General features: G+C 49.5%; 1 protein-coding gene across 2 annotated transcripts in view; it reads left to right on the top strand.

Annotated features, from left to right (window-relative positions):
• COL26A1 (collagen type XXVI alpha 1 chain) overlaps positions 1-16,640 on the top strand; it is a 159,728-nt gene that overhangs the window by 49,669 nt on the left and 93,419 nt on the right. The window lies entirely within an intron of this gene.

Genomic DNA, 16,640 nt, shown 5'->3' on the forward strand with positions numbered 1-16,640 from the left:
ATAATTTTGTCATTTCAAAAATGACTCATACAGTATATAACCTTTTGGGAATGGATCTTTTCACTCGTCCTAATTCTGTGGAGATTCATCCAGGCTCTTGGGTGTATCAGTAGTTCATTCCTTTTTACTGCTGAGTAGTATTCCACGGCATGGACGTACCACAGTTAGTTTAACCATTTCTCTGTTGAAAAAACATCTGGGTAGTTTCCAGTTTGGGGCTATTATGAGAATAAGGCTGCTATAAACATTCACGTCCATTCAGGTTTTTGTGTGAACATAAGTTTTCGTTTCTCTGGGTGAATGCCCAGGAGTGCAATTGTTGGGTCATATGGTAATTACATGTTTAGTTTTTTTTAAGACACTGCCAAACTGTTTCCAGAGTGGCTGGACCATTTGACATTCCCACCAGCAGTGTCTGAGCGATCCACTCTCTCTGTATTCCTGCCAGCATTTGGTGTTGTCACTATATTTTATTTTAGCCTTTCTGAGCCGTCTGTTTCATTGCGGTTTTAGTTTGCATTTCTCTAATAGCTAGTAATGTTGAACATCTTTTTATGTGCTTATTTGCCAGCTGTGTATCTTCTTTGATGAAATGTTTGTTCCTGTCTTTTGCCCATTTTCTAATTGGATTATTTGTTTTCTTTTACTGTTGGGTTTGAGATTTCTGTATATGTTCTAGATACAGCCCATTGTCAGTTACGTGGTTTGCAAATATCTTCTCCCACGCTGTGGCTTGTCTTTTCATTCTTTTAACAGTCTTTTGCAGATCAAAAATTTGTAATTTCATGAAGTCCAATTTATTAGTTTTTCCTTTTATGGACTCTGCTTTTGGGGTCAAGTCTCAGAACACTGCCTAGCCTTAGATGTTGAAGATTTTCTCCTACGTTTTATTCTAAAAGTTGTATAGTTTTGTGTTTGACATTCAAGTCCATGATCCATTTTGAGTTAATTTTTGCAGAAGGTGTGATGTTTAGAGCGAGGTTCATTTTTTTGTTTATGGATGTCCCAGATGTTCCAGCACTGTTTATTGAAAAGGCCATCCTTCCGTCACTGAATTGCTTTTGCATCTTTATCAGAAGTTCTTTGGGCATACGTATTTGCATCGGTCTATTTCTAGGTTCTCTGTTCTGTTCCACTCATGTATGTGTCTAGCATTCTGCCAATACCACACAGTCTTGGAAGCTGTAGCCACATAATAAGTCTTGAAATTGGTGAGACAGATTCCTCCCACTTTATTCTTCTTTTTTGAGATTATTTTAGTTACTATAGTTCCTTTGTCTTTTCATATAAACTTTAGAGTAATCTTGTCTATATTTGCCAGAAATCTTGATGGGATCTTTATAGGAATTGCATTAAACCTGTATATCCACTTGGGGAAGAATTGACATCTGTACTTTATTGAGACTTCCAATCCAGGAACATGGGAGGTCTCTCCATTTATTTAGATCTTTTTTGATTTCCTTCATCTTTCTTCATTGATTTCTTTGATTTTCTGTAGTTTCAGCATATAAGGCTATTCATTTTTTTTTGAGTGATTGTAAATAGCTTTTTTTTTTTGGTAAAATTGTGTTTTTAATTTTGATGTCCATGTGTTTATTGCTGGTATATAGAAATTCAGTTGATTTTTGTATGTTTATCTTGTATCCTCTGACCTTGCTGAACTCATTTATTAGGTCTGGGAATTTTTTTGTAGATTTCTTGAGATTTTCTACAAAGACAATCATGTCATCTGTAAACAGAGGTAGTCTTGTTTTCTCCCTCCTGATCTGTGTGTCTGTTATTTCTTTTTCTTGCCTTTTCACTGGCTAGAACCTCCAGCACTAGTTGGAGTGGAGAGAATATTTTGTTCCCAATTGTAGGGGGAAAGCATTTCACTATCAAGTACAATGTTAATCATAAGGGTTTTGTAGCTGTTGCTGATCAAGTTGAGGAAGTTCCCTATGTTACTACTTTTCTGAGGGTGCTTATCTTGGGGGCTGAATTTTGTCAGATATATACATTTTTGCATTGATTGATGCAATCATGTGATTTTTCTTCTTTAGCCTGTTAATATGGTGATTACATTGATTGATTTTGGAATATTGAACCAGCCTTGCATTCCTGGAATAAACTCCACTTGGTCATGGTATATAATTTTTTTTCTATATTGCTGAACTCTAATTGCTAATATTTTGTTAAGGATTTTTGTGTCTATATTCAGGATGGATAATGGTCTGTAGTTTTCTTGTTTTGTACTGTCTTTGACTGACTTTGGTATCAAGGTCTCATGAAATGAGTTAAGAAGTGCTCCCTCTTCCTCCATTTTCTAGATGAGATTATATAGAATTGGTATTAATTCTTCTTAAAGAATTAATTTGTTAGAATTCTCCAGTGAAACCATTGGGATCTGGAGATTTCTTTTAAGCTACAAATTCAATTTCCTTAATAGTTATAGGGCTATTCCAATGATCAATTTCATGTTGAGTGAGTTGTACTAATTTGTGTTTTTCCATGAATTGGCTCATTTCCTCTAAGTTGTTAAATTTATGTGTATAGTGATACTCCCTATTTCACTCCTGCTATTGATAATCTGTGTCTTCTCTCCTTTTTTCTTTATCATCCTTGCTAGAGGTTTGTCATTTCATTGATCTTTTCAGAGAACCAGTTTTTGGTTTTATTGCTTTTTCTCTATTGTTTTTCTCTTTTCAACGTCATTGATTTCTGCTGTTATCTCTACTCTGTCTTTCTTTCTTCTTGCTTTGGGTTTATTTTTCTCTCCATTTTGGAAGTTCCTGAGATGGGCTGATTTAGATTTTGAAAAGATCCCTGGCTGCTGTGGGGAGAATGGACACGGGTGCAACACAATGGTGGCTCAAGCTAGGATGATAGCGGGGGAAGTGGGGAGACGTGGGCGGATTCAGGAGGTGTTCTGGAAGCTGAGGTGAGAGGAGTGTCTGATCACGTAAGGGCAGGGAGCGATCGGGGATAACCCTAGATTTTTGGTTTGGGTGGCTGGCTGGCTGGGCATGTCGTTCATTGAGTTGGGGCCACTGGCAGGAGGTCAGCCCTGGGAGGTGCAAACCAACAGCTTTGCTTTAGTCGAGAGAAGTTTGAGATGCCATCCAGCGGGAGGGGTGCAAGTCGGAGGTCGAAGACAAAGGTCTGGAGTGCCAGGAAGCCTCCGGGGCTGGGGCCATGTTGTGTTTTGTGGGTTCTAAGATGACTTTGGCAGGAAGAAGTACATTATCTTATCATCACTATGAACACTGCTAATTAAACTATATCACACCACCCACTGTCACACGAATGCCAACGTCAGAGATGTGAAAATGTCACAATCCGTGCCTTGCAGCCTTGAGGAAACGCGGAGTGACGGAGGATCAGGAGCGTGTAGACGGTGTTTAAAGCTGTGGGACTGGAGGTGAACTTCGGGATGAATAGATGGAGAAGGGAACAGTCGGGGCCCCCCAGCCTTAGAGGTGGGGCTATAGAGGAGGGGCGAGTGGTGGGGATGGAGGCCAAGATGGTATGGGCGGAGGAGAGAAATGAGAGGTGGTGAGAAAGTGAGAGGGGGACGACAGAAGAGTGTCTAGAGGTTCTGCTGGGAAGGGAGCGTGGAGCGGGGCTCAGAAGCGGGGGCAGCGTGGGGCCAAGGAGGTGCTCTGTTTGTTTTTAAGCTGGTTTCTAAACTCTAAACGGCCAGCAATGATCCGGGCGACAGGGGAGAAGATGGCGCAGGTGGCAAAGGGCAGCTGTTGGGGTGAGATGCTGAGAAGCCCAGAGGGGTGGGCTCGGAGCAGGGGGCAGTGGCCTCATCAGAGCAGCAATAGGAGGAAGGCCAAGAGTGGGAGCACCCGTCACCTGTGGGGGTCCATCCATGTGACACTCAGACCATCTGCCCTTGGGGCTCTTTCCACCAACCCATGAGCACCTGGAAGGCAGGACCATGATGTGCTCACCCCGCTGTTCCCAGGGCTCCGGCACATTAAGGTGCTTGACGATGGTCATTAAAGAAACACATCCATCCTCTTGTTAAGTGAACAAAAAATTGTAATACCACTGCGTCCCCTGTAGATTTGCCAATCCCATGATTTTTTTATATTGGATTCTTATGGTGTGTGTGTTGGAGGTGGGGGTGAGGGCGGCACCCACAACCAACACTCAGAGACATACATGAGCCCCAGAGGACTGGGCCAGGCGCCCAGGCAGTGACAGCTGGTGTGGAGAGATGCCAGTGGGGCCTGCGGGCCTGCTCCGGCCTGGGGAACTGCAGCCTCGCCCCCAGTTTCTCAGATCCTGCGTTTGGGCTGACGGAGCACCTGGATGCCAGGCACTAGTGCGCCCCTCCCTCCCTCCCTCATAGGGCTGCATGGAGAGAGGAGCGGCACGGGCCAGTCAGTGCTGGGAGCTGGTCCTGGGGTTTCCCTGGGGGAGGGACATTTGAGCTGAGACCTGGGGGATGGGGGACTGTCACTCGGGGAGGGCGTTTGAATGGGGGAGGGGGAACAGCCTGTGAGGGCGACGCGGGCGCCTCCCTGCTGGCTTCTGGGCAGCTCCATAGGGAGGGGGCTGGACCTGGAGACTTGCCTGTGAGGGACCCTCAGAACCAGCTCGCGACCCGGAGGAAGGCAGAGAGGACAAGCCACGCTTCCCCTGCCTGTGCCTTAGTTCCCCTTTCTGGGAAATGGGGACATCCCCCCCACCCACCCTCGTCTTGCTCCGGGGTGGAAATCACACCCCTGGCTCTGCCTTGTTCCTGGTGGCGGGATGTCAGGCGTTTCTGACGCTGTCCCCTGCCCTCCGGAGCCCCTCAGTCTGCTGCTGGAGGGGGTGGGCTGGGCCGCAGGGGGGACGAGCCCCAGGGACGAGGAGGAGGGGGGTTAAGTTTTCCTCGGCCTGGCTTCCCTGCCCTCGGCTGTCTCCTGGCTCCTCAGAGCTCTTTGATGGCATTAGAGCCAACCTTTTCCAGATGTGCCGAGTGGAGGGGTTTTCCGGAACTCTCCGGGGCTCCATCTGCCTCCTCCACGCCCCTCTGCCAGACGGCCCCCCGCCAGCCCGCCTCCCCGCTCTGGTTGTCTTGCCTGCTGGCGAGGCCACATGGAGTCCTGGACCTAGTGCTTTCTTAACACGTGGCTTTTCTTTCCTGCCCCTCCTCCTCAGCTGGCCTGGGTGGGTCGGGAAGCTCACCCAGGCTGCCCCCGCCAGCAGTTGGGCTTGTCTGGGCTGCGAGCATCTCCCGCGCTGTGGCCCCCCACGCAGACTGTGGGCCTGGGCTCGAGTGAGGGGGAGGGCTGGGAGGAACACAAACCTGCTGGGCCCGCTGTCCCTTCCGTCTGGCACTTAAGAAGGACTAGCTTGGATTCTTGGAGGCCAGAGGCTAGAGGCTCCCGCTCCTGCCCCGGATCTGCAGTGGGACGGCCCCCTCCCTGTGCGCTGGCCCACTGCTATTAATCAGGAGATTAATAATCTACTGCTGCCCTTGCTGAAACCCCCACTCCCGTTTCCTGTTGAGTCTCCAGCCTGTCTCGGTACCTCCCAGTCTGGTCCTCCTTGCCAGGGTCCCTGGTGAGGAAGTGGGGCCAGGGCAGGAGCGGAGGCTGCAGGCTGGAGTGCCCAGAGATGGACGGGGTACCTGCTCCCTCAGATGAGGTCTCTGGGCTGGCACAGTCATTCTGAGCGGGCGATGCCTGGATGATGGCCCTGTCCTGGCATCCACCAAGGGACCTCATGATGCTTTGGGGACATTACCTTTGGAGGCCAGAGAGCCATGGCCTCTGCTTGCTTACCTCTGGTGATGGGCACCTCACTCCTCCTGGGATCCCTTTTTTCAAATGCCCTTTCACGTGATCATGTGCACCCAGGGCCACCTTTGGGGATGCATGGGACACATCTGCACCCTTTCCAGGACAGTCATTGGGCTGTAGGACTTCAGTGGGGTCCCTTGGAGGATCTCATGACCTCAGCTCTCAGTGTTTCCCACCCACCCCGCTTTGTCAACCAGCAGCTGCCTGACTCTCTTCCCCACCTCCCACCTCTCCCTTCCTATCCAGCTGCCACACCGCCACAGGTGGGACACTCCCACAGCTTGGGTCTTTCTTGAAAGCAGATCTGATCAGAATGTTCCTCTGCGCCACAGTCCCTGGGTGGTCTCCCCATGGCCAGAAGGGGTGGTCTCCCAATGGGTACACAAGGCTGTCTGTTGACGGGTGGAAAAACCACATCAAGTCTTCTGTTTATTTTTTAATCTGTGAAATTAAGCTCTACTGATTTTTAATATATGCAAAGACAGTAAGTAATACACATATATATACATGGAAAAATTAATATGCATATATCGCAGACTCAGAAATATTTTGCTGATCAGGAGCATGTTCAGGAAAGCTGAGAGGGCGCTGGCCGGTCTCCACAGGCCCAGGCCAGACTCCCTGCCTGCGTTTGAAGCTTCACTGCTGTCCTGGCTGTGCCCCATCTGCCCGTCAAAGCATTCTGCTCCCCAAATTTCACCCCAAACGACCTCCCCACTCTTCTGCTGTCAGCTGCCTCCCTGCCCTCTCGGCTCAGCAGAGCTCCCTCAGGGGTCCCCACAAGTGAAGGCCTTTTCTGGCCCCTCCTGGTGGCAGTGGCCACGCCCTGCTCCCCCATCCCTGCAGCCATCGGTTTCCACGGATGCTCCAGGGAGCCCCCGTGTCTTGGTCAGCGTGGCTGTTCCCAGCCTGGGACGCCATCTGGCACGTGAGTCACTGATGGTTTCATTCATTCCACCGGTCTTTATTGAGTGCCTACGACGTCCCCCGCCCGCATGAGCTAGGCCTGGGGTGTGGCCCGCAGCTTAGCTGAGGAGACAAACGACATCAGGCAAGTGGTGGCCCAGGTAGATGTATAACGGTGAGGAGACTAAGTGTTTGGGAGGGAAGTCAGGGTTCTATGACAGTGGAAATAGAGGGGACCCAGCCTGCAGTGGGGCGCGTGGATCTGAGGATGGGCTGGCCAGGAAGGGCCTCTCAGAGGGGATGGCACTTTCACCAAGCCCGGGGGCTGCGTTGGAGTTAGGGGGCATCTCAAGCAGAGTTCCTAAACTCGAAGGCTGATGCTGGAGTTCTGAGCCGGCTCGAGGAGGAGAGAGCGGCAGGCAGCCAAGGTGGACAGTGGCCGGATCTTAGAAGTCCACGTGGTCATACTAAGGGTTTGGGTTTTGTCCTAAGATTGAACAGAGGAGTTGGGGAGGGTTCATGGAGGAAATCTGTGCGTTGATAACATCTCTGGAGCTTCTATGTGGAGGCTGGCAGTGGGGGTGGAAGCTGGGGCACCACTTAGGGGCCATTGCCACCATCTGGGAGGGCAGTGATGGAGGCCGGACAAGGGTGGGGTGGGCAGCGAGCAGAGGACAGGTGGATCCACGCGGTGGAGGTGGAATTCCCTGGACTCAGTGATGAGAGGGGGCAGGGAGGGGAGGGTCAAGGTGTCTGTGGATATTTGTTGAGTGAATGACAACCCCCAGGAGAATTTACGTCCTTGAATTGGCCAAGTGACAGTGAGGGAAGCCCCGGATCTGCCCATCTGAGGGAACAAATGCAGAGAGGTCAGAAGTCCCCAGACTTGGGCAGTCTTGGGAAAAAAACCATGGCTGGTGAGGTGGGAGACCCCAGATGGAGACTCCCAATTGCATTTGGGGAGTTTCAGGGAAGGAGGGGAACTTCGAGGTTGTCACGGCTCAGCCCAGACTTTCCGGGGGCTCAGAGAGGCAGGGCTCGCTCCACGGCTCACAGACGGGCAGAGACGCGCTGGAATCAACTAGAAGCAAGGCAGTCGGCCTGGGCTGTCCTTGCAGGGGTCGCCTGGGACATGTTCCCCAGTGTCGCCCTCGCTGGATCCCCATCTCGGCTGGGCCTCATCTCATCTCGGATGCATCTACTGTGGGGACGGGTGGCAGCTGATGAAAAGACAGGCCCTGGGGGTGTGCAGTCGCGGATGGGGAGCGGGTCACGCCTGGATCCTCCACTTCCTGACGGTGGAGGCCCAGCCGGGGCTCCGCTGCCCACCAGCAGCACAGTGCAGGCAGGACTCAGTGTCCTTGTCCATAAAATGGGAAGAGACACTCACAGTGTGAGCAGGCCGAGCACCCAGGTGTTAGTGGCTGCAAGTCCCTTGCATTCTCCTTCCTTTTCAGAGCTGACTTTGCCATCTGTAAAATGGGCATAGATAGCACTTTCCGTGGACCAGCGGGGGCTCCCCCACCTTCAGCCCATTCACACAGTTGCACATCCTCTTGGCCAGCAGGCTCCAGGAGAACCGCCACGCCACGGGAGTCAGTAAATGGTCCGTCGGTGGATCCGTAGTGTTGCCCACCCACGGCGTGCCAGGCACAAAAAAGGTCCCTGCCCTCCTGGAGCTCACGGTGTGGCAGAGACACGGGCATCAATTAATAGCCACACGTGGGAGCACAGTTTGCAACCTGGAGTGAGTGCTATGGAGGCAGGGCACCAGGAGCCACTGGGAATGCTGATCTGGTTGGAGGCCTCAGGAAGGCTTCCTGGAGGAGAGGGCCTTCGAGGTGAGAGTGGAGGTGATTGGGCCTTAAGTGGATAATAGAGAGAGAGAGAGGGGTGCAGCCTCTCGGGGGAGCCTTGGCAAGCTGGGTTCTTCCCGGAGTCCAGCGTCCTCAACGGAGACCCGCCTCAGGGCTGTCAAAAGTCCCACGAAGTCGGGAACCCCTGGGATTGTTGCCGTCTGTCATATTGTGGGGGTGGTCTGGGGGGCTGTTCTGATTTGAAAGGAATTGCTCCCTGGGGTGAGGGGTGGGAGTGGGGCGGGAGGCCTCTCTGCCCCTTGGGAACAGTCTTGAAGCAGCAACAGATGGTCCAATCACCTTCGTATCTCATGTGGGCGCTCAAGGTTGTGTGTGTGTTTGTGTGTGTGCACGCACGTACACGTGCGTCTGTTTGTAGTTTTGTTCATTGATCCATTTATTTATTTTTGACAAAAATGGTATATATTTAAGGTGTACAAGGTGACATTTTGATAGATGCATATACACATCGTGAAATGATGGCCTCCATCAAACTAATTAACATATCCGTCGCCTCCCATAGTTACCATTTGTGTGTGTGTGGTGAGAGCATTTGGAATCTATCCTCTTAGCAAATTTCAAGTATATGATCCCTTGTTATTGACTACAGCCGCCATGCTGTGCATTAGGTTTCCAGAATTTATTCATCTGGTAACTGAAAGTTTGTACCCTTGGATCAACATCTCTCCTTCCCCCACCTCCTCGCCTCTGGTAACCACTAATTTCTCTGTTACTACGAGTTCTGCCTTTTTATTTGGTTCAGTATTTGAGGTCTTGAAATATTGTCTTCTGTGTCTAGCTTATTTCACTTTGCAAAATGTCCCCCAGGTTCATCCACATTGTTGCAAATGGCAAGATTTCCTTTTTTTAATGGCTGAATAATCTTCCATTGTGTATGTGTGTGCATATATGTCACCTTTTCTTTGTCTGTTCGTCTGGTGATGGGCAGGAAGGCTGTTTCCGTGTCCTGGCTATTGTGAATGATGCTGCAGTGAACATACGGTGCCGATCTTTTCGAGATACTGATTTGGGTGCCATTGGATATATACCCAGAAATGGGATTGCTGCATCGTACGAGAATTCTATGTTTAATTTTTTGAGGAACCTCCATACTGTTTTCCATAGTGGCTGCACCAATTTGCATCCCCACCAGCAGTGCTGGAGTGTTCCGTTTTCTCCGCATCCTCGCCTGCATTTGTCATCTCTTGTCTTTTTGATGACGGCCGTCCTAACAGGGGTGAGGTGCTGTCCCTTTGTGGCTTTGATTTGCACTCCCCTTCATTGGTTGTTTCTTGACACGACTACACTCTGCCCAGTAGATGAGGCAGACGAGGTCACGCTTGGGGAGGACTTCCCAGTCTGGAGGTGGCAATTACTAAGTAACAAATAAATAGTTTCATTATCAATTATAATTGGCAATAATAGCTGTATTAGCCAGAGGTCTCCAGAGAAACAGAGCCAATAGGATATATATAGACATATAGAAAGAGGTTTATGATACGGGATTGGCTCGTGTGATTATGGAGGCTGAGAAGGCCCACGGTCTGCTGTCTGCCAGCTGGAGGCCCAGGAGACCCGGTGGTGTAGCTCCAGTCCACACCCGCAGGTCCAAGAACCAGGAACTCTGATGGCCAAGGGCAGGAGAAGTTGGAAGTTGTTGGAAAGAACAAATTTACCTTCCCTCCATCTTTGTGCTTTATTCAGGCCCTCAGCGGACTGGATGATGCCCACCCATGCTGGTGAGAGCGATTCTCTTCACTGAGTCTACCAATTGGAACGCTATTTTTCTTCCAGAAACACCCTCACAGACACACTCAGAAATAATGTCTTACCATATATCCGGGCATCCCTTAGCCCAGGCAAGTTGACACAAAACTAACCATCAGGATAGCTCACTTTCATTATCGTTTGCATCTCCTGCCTGGACGCTGTGTTAACCACTTCGTCGGCTTGGGCTGCGATGGCAAAACGCCACACCCTGGGTGGCCTAAGCCACAGACATTTATTTCTCGAGGTTCTGTAGGCTGAAAAGCACAAGAGCCAGGGGCAGCGCATTTGGGTCCCGGTGAAGGCCCTCTTTCTGGCTTGTAGATAGCTGCCTCCTGTGTCCTCACGTGGAAGGGAGACAGAGAGAGCTCTGGTCTTCCTCTTCTTCCGACGGCACTAACCCCATCATGGGGCCCCACCCTCCCGACCTCATCTAACCCTAATGACCTCCCAGAGGCCCCGCCTCTGAATACCGTCACCCTGGGGGGTAGGGCTTCAGCATACGGATTTCGGGGGGACACAGACATTTGGTCCATCAGAGAATCATCTAAGTTTTTAATTTCGCATTTACATTTTTATTCCTTTTTGAGTGATTCGAAAGCCACGAAATTCAAAATCCAAAAAATATAGACGAATATCCAGTGAACACAAAGGTCCCCCCACCTTGGGGGCAATCCGCATGATCGGTTTCTTGTGTTTTTTTCAGGAGATAAAGGATCCCAACTGTATCCCTTATGGATATCGATGCAAAAACTCAAAACAATATATGAGAAAATAGAATCCAGTGAGATGGGGGAAGGGTGGTACGGCACGGCCGTCTGGGACTTAACCCAGGAATCCTAGGTCGGTTTCACATTTGCACACTGATTAATGTGATTTCATCAAAATCATGGAAGAAAGGAGAAAAACCATGTGATCATCTCAATAGATGCAGAAAAATCATTTGATAAAATTCAGCACCCGCTGAGTGAATGAGAAAAAAAACAACTCTGAGCAAGCTAGGAACAGGAGGGAACCTCCCCCCAGCTGACAAAGAGTATCTGTTACGAAACCTGCAATCAACGTCCTGCTTAATTGATGAAATATTGCACCTTCCCCCCTTAGTTTGAGAGTAAGAAAGCAATGTCTGTGGTTGCCACTTCTATTCCGCATTGTTCTGTCGGCAATAACGCGAGGAGAGGAAATAAAAGGCGTTTAGCTCAGAAACAAGGAGGGAGAACTCTGTTCACAGACGACATAATCGGGTACACAGAAAATCCAAAGGAAGAGACAAATATGGTGCTAGAACTCCGCAGGTTCACTGGATACGAGGCGCCATAGACCAAATGTCTGTGTCCCCCCACAGTCCATCAGTTGACATCCTAACCCCAACATGAGGAATTAGGATGTGGGGCCTTTGGGAGGTGATTAAGTCATGAGGGTGGAGCCCTCCTGAATGGGATTAGTGCCCTTAAAAAAGAGACCCCAGAGAGCTACCTCACCTCTTGTGCCGCCTGAGGACACAGCGAGAAGACAGCTGTTCCGAACCAGGAAGCCGCCCCTCGCTAGACCCCGACTCTGCTGATGCCTCCATCTCGGACTTCCCAGAACTGTGAGAAATACACTTCTGTTGTTTGTAAGACACCCAGCCTGTGGTGTGCCGTTACAGCAGCCCGAATGGGCCAAAATACAAGGTTAATAAAGAAAAAATGAATAACGATATACTAGCGGAACCAAAGCGGAAAAAGAAAGGTAAAAAACCTCCCCAGGTACAGCAAAGTATTAGAGCGTCAGATACTGGTGTGAGCTGAATGTCTGTGTCCCCCACGTTCATAGGTTGAAGCCCGGACCCCCAGTGCGGCTGTATTTGGAGATGGGGCCTCTAAGGAAGGAAGTAAGGTTAAATGAGGTCATAAGTGGGGGGAGCTTGGTCTGACAAGATTAGTGTCCTTATAGGAAGAGACCCCAGAGAGTTCCCTCTCTCTCTCTCCCTCCACACGCACACGCACACCGAGGAAAGGCCGTGTGAGGACACACACACTGGCCACTGCAAGCCAGAAAGAGTCCTCACCAGAAACCGACGTGGCTGTGAACTTGATCTCAGCCTTCCCAACCTCCAGAGCTGTGAGAAGATAAATTTCTGTTGTTCAAGCCCCCCAGCCTATGGTATTTTGTTACGACAGCCTGAACAGACTAATACAGAGATCTAGCAGTAAATTTAACGAAAAATGTGCAGACTGCTGAGAAAAAATCAAGACCTAAATAAATGGAAACTTATGCCATTTTCATGGATAGGAAGACAATATTATTAGGATGTCAGTTTTCTACAAATGAGTCTATAGATTCCATGTAATCTTTATCAAAATGATAATGAGCTTTTTTGCAAAGATTGATAAGCCAATTAAAAAGATCTTTGGGAAGGCAAAAGACCTAGAATAGCCTGAAAGAGAATAAAATCATAAAACTTACATTACCAGATTTCGACACGTACTATGAAGCTACGTTAATAAGGCAGCGTGGTTTTGGTGCAAGGACAGACAAACAGATCAGTGGAACAGAACAGAGAGTCCAGAAATAAACACACATTTAAACAATCACTTGGTCGTCAACAAGGCACTCAAATAATTCAATGGAGGGAAAAAAGGTCTTTTTAGCACTGGTGCAATTGGATATCCAAATGAAAAACAATGAACCTTGACTCCTACCCAACCAATAGTAAAATTTTTAAAGTGGTAAATTGGACTTCTTCAAAATTAAAAACTGATTATGATAAATACTCCTTTAAGAAAATAAGAAGGCATGTCACAGATTGGGAGAAAACATTTGCAATGCATAAATCTGACAGAGGTCTCCCACAAAAAATATATATCTTACAAATTAATAAGAAAAAGCACAAAACCCAATTTAAAAGTGGGCACAAGTCTTAAACAGGAGCTTCACAAAAGGAGATGTCCATGTGACAAACATGAAAAGGGGCTCAACTTTATTTAGTCAACAGAAATTGCAAATTAAACAGTAAAGAAAAGTACTACGCACACCCTTGAAGGAGTAAAGTGAAAATGGCGGACAGTGTAAACGTCGGCGAGGTGATGGGGCAACTGGAACTCATTCGCTGCTGCTAAGATGCGAGCGGCTTCCTCCGCGTGGGTTCGGCACATCTGTTTGTTGCATCTACTAAAGTCTGACATATATCCATCCCTGGGTATATGCTCCAGAGAAATGAAAACCTGTGTTCACATGAGTTCTACGAGAACGCTCACAGCATCCTCTTTCATCATAGCTCAGAGCTGGAGACAACCCAGATGTCCATCAACAGGGGAATGGACAAACTGTGGTATATTTATCTAATGGAATATTATTTAGCAATAAACGGGAACAACATACAGCTACACTTAGCGACATGGATGAGCCTCACAGACATAATGGATGGAAGAGGACAGACACAAATGAGTGCCTCTTGTAAGATTCCGTTATAGGAAATTCTAGAACAGGCAAAACCAACCTCTGCTGAGAGAAGTCAGAAGAATGGTTAGCTCTAGGGGCTGGGTAATCGACTTGGAGGGGACGCAAGGGGACTTTGGAGTGATGGAAACGTTGGTGTACACATAGGTAAAAATGCATTGAGCTAGACATTAGATTGACCTATTTTACTGCATGTAAATTACATTTTAATAAAACAAGAAAAAAATCCATTATAATGTGGCCGTGAACTCAGTGCTTCCATCATAGCACTGACCCAAGTGTGAGGTCATCCATCCACACGTGTGGTCATATGTTAGTGCCACAGCTCTGGCAGAGCGGAGCCCACACTGCCGTATTCAATCTGTATTCCCAGTGCCTGGCACGCAGCGGGCTCTCGGTATATATCTGCTTAGTACGCGAATGAGCACTGGGTCAAAACCGAGCTCTGTGCAAGGTGTCATGGGGGCGCTGAGGAGGGAGCCTGTGAACTCTGGCCAGGGCGTAGGGGAGCTTCTCAGAGGAGAAGGGGACATTTGAGTCACACCGTGAAGTCCTTTGGAGACTTTTCTCAGGCCGGGTAAATGAGGAAGTGCAGGTAGGCAGAGGAAGCTGCTCGTGCAAAGGCCCGGAGGCAGGGAGAGCAGCTTGTTGTACTGTGGTGGTAGGAGCTTCGGCTGCTGGTGGTAGACGGAGGGGAGGGTAGAAAGGTAGGCAGGGCCTTATTTGCCGACCTGAAGAGTTTGGTCTTTAGTCTGTGGGAGTCATGGGAGGTTTTGAGAGAAGCCAGTCGCAAAACTGGATCTGCGTTTTAGAAAGATCCCTGGGTTTGCAGACTGGACCCCGGCAGAAGGGCTAGGAGTTCTTCGCGAACGTAGGAAAGCGAAGCTCCCTCAGGCTCTTGCCCAGACCGGGGACAGGCCACCAACCCTGAGCCTGCCTTGGGCACTCAGGTGAAACCGCGGGGGTCTGCCCTGCCAAGCCCTGGCCTGCTGGGCTGGTGGAGCAGCGCCACCTACTGGCACCCCCTGCTCCTGGACTTGGCAGACCACCTGGTTCCTCTCGGTCCCAAAGTGGGACAGGCCAGCCCCATGGCCCACAGATGAGGGGCAGAAAGAGACCTTCTCTGGGGGTCGAGCTCTCCCTCCGGTTCGGAGGCCTCAGATCAGTACTTTGTGCAGACGTAGGAAGGAAAAAATATTCCCTCGTCCTTAACAGACACAAACTAGCATTTTTAGGCTGTGCCGCTTCTGCCTGGGTTTGGATCCTAGTTCCACTATTTTCTAGCAGTGTGACCTTGAGAAAGTTACTGAACCTCTCTGTGCTTCGGTTTCCTCATCTGTAAATTAGGAATAGTCATAGTACCCACCTGTTAGGGTGGTTGTGCGTCAGCAAATATAAAACACTCAGAATGTGACTGGCGCGTGGTGAGCGCTCGGGCCAAGCTCCTAATCTATCTATTATTGTTTTTATCATCGTCGTCATTCAAGGTATGGACTGCAGAATGACCGGTGCATTTGAGGGCTCACGGGCTGGAGGCTGAGGGGTGGCCTGCGACACAGGGGGCCATGTCAGCTGAAGAAGGGCCAGTGCTCGTGACCAAGCAGCTCGGACTGTCTCCTGACCCCAGTGGGCACAGCCGAAGGGCGGGGGCTGGCAGGAAGGAGGGCACATCTGCGTTGTGCCGACCCAGCATCTGTGCCTCCACTTCTGCTCTCAGCGCCTTGAACATGCGCCCTCCCAGGGAGCCTCGCCCCTCCGCCCCGCCCCCACATCCTGTCTCCAGGGGGTCCTCAGCAGGCAGACCAGGAAACAGGCTCAGGGAGGTTGAATAATGTGCACAAGTCGTCCAACACCATGAGTTCGGGGTGAAGCCCCCGCATCCCGGGAGTCCGTCTGCCCCAGGGTGCTGAGGTGACAGGAGGGACCCCTTGGGATGCACAGATTCAAGCAACAAACGCTTTCCTGCCGGCATGTGGCCCCGGCTAGATTCCAGAGCTTTCCTGCTTTCTCTCCACTGGAGCAACGATCTCATTTCAGAAATTAGTTTTAAACCGGGCATCTTTTACGCAAATTAAAACTTCTCTCCTCTCCCAGCCTGACCTGCTTCAGTTGAGTGTGTGAGTGTGAAAGTGTGTGAGTGTGTGTTTATTCTGCAGTCTCTTTGTACTCCTTGCACCCAGGTTCATCAATCCACTTATGTCCCACCGAGCCCCTTGCTGTAAGGAGTGGCGATGGTGACACTGTTCCTCTGTCACCTCCCCACCCCCCGTTGGCCTACATCACTGGCTCCCTTGGGGCATCTGATGTCCAAAGGCCTGGGCTCGCCCTCCAGCTCCCAGCTGTGGGCACCTCTCCGTACAGACTCTCACTCCTCTCTCAAAGGTGCCAGCCGCTGGCAGCGCACACAGTGCTGTCATACCCCCTTTAGATTCCAGGGGCAAGCTGGTTTGCTGGAATGCTTATGAAACACGAGTGAGAAGATTTTTTTAAGAGAAAAAATTAGTGTAACAGGGTTTTTCACATTTAGTGCTGTATTTCTGAAATTCGAGACGTGACTTGTGTGTTTTCCTGTCCACGATGCATCTCAGAACGTCACGCCCACTGCTACCAATTAATTCATGATTTTTCCGTTCACCGGTTAAATTGCTTGGTGTCAGCAGATTCAAATTTTGTGAAGTCATACAGTTTTGTTTTCAACAGGAAGTCGTGCCAACTCCATCAAGCGGCAGGGTTGTAATGATGCCTGTAAAGCGAATAGTAAAAGCCCAATTTATCCCCCTTGTGAAATTGGGCCATGTATTTTATATTCACTATTTTTGCAGTTTCACAAAATAGTAAAAAGTTATTTGTAAGAAAAATTTCGAAACCGTAGGAGCGTGAGATTTGA

The sequence above is a fragment of the Equus caballus genome, chromosome 13, assembly GCF_041296265.1.
Source record: "Equus caballus isolate H_3958 breed thoroughbred chromosome 13, TB-T2T, whole genome shotgun sequence".
NCBI lineage: Eukaryota > Metazoa > Chordata > Mammalia > Perissodactyla > Equidae > Equus > Equus caballus.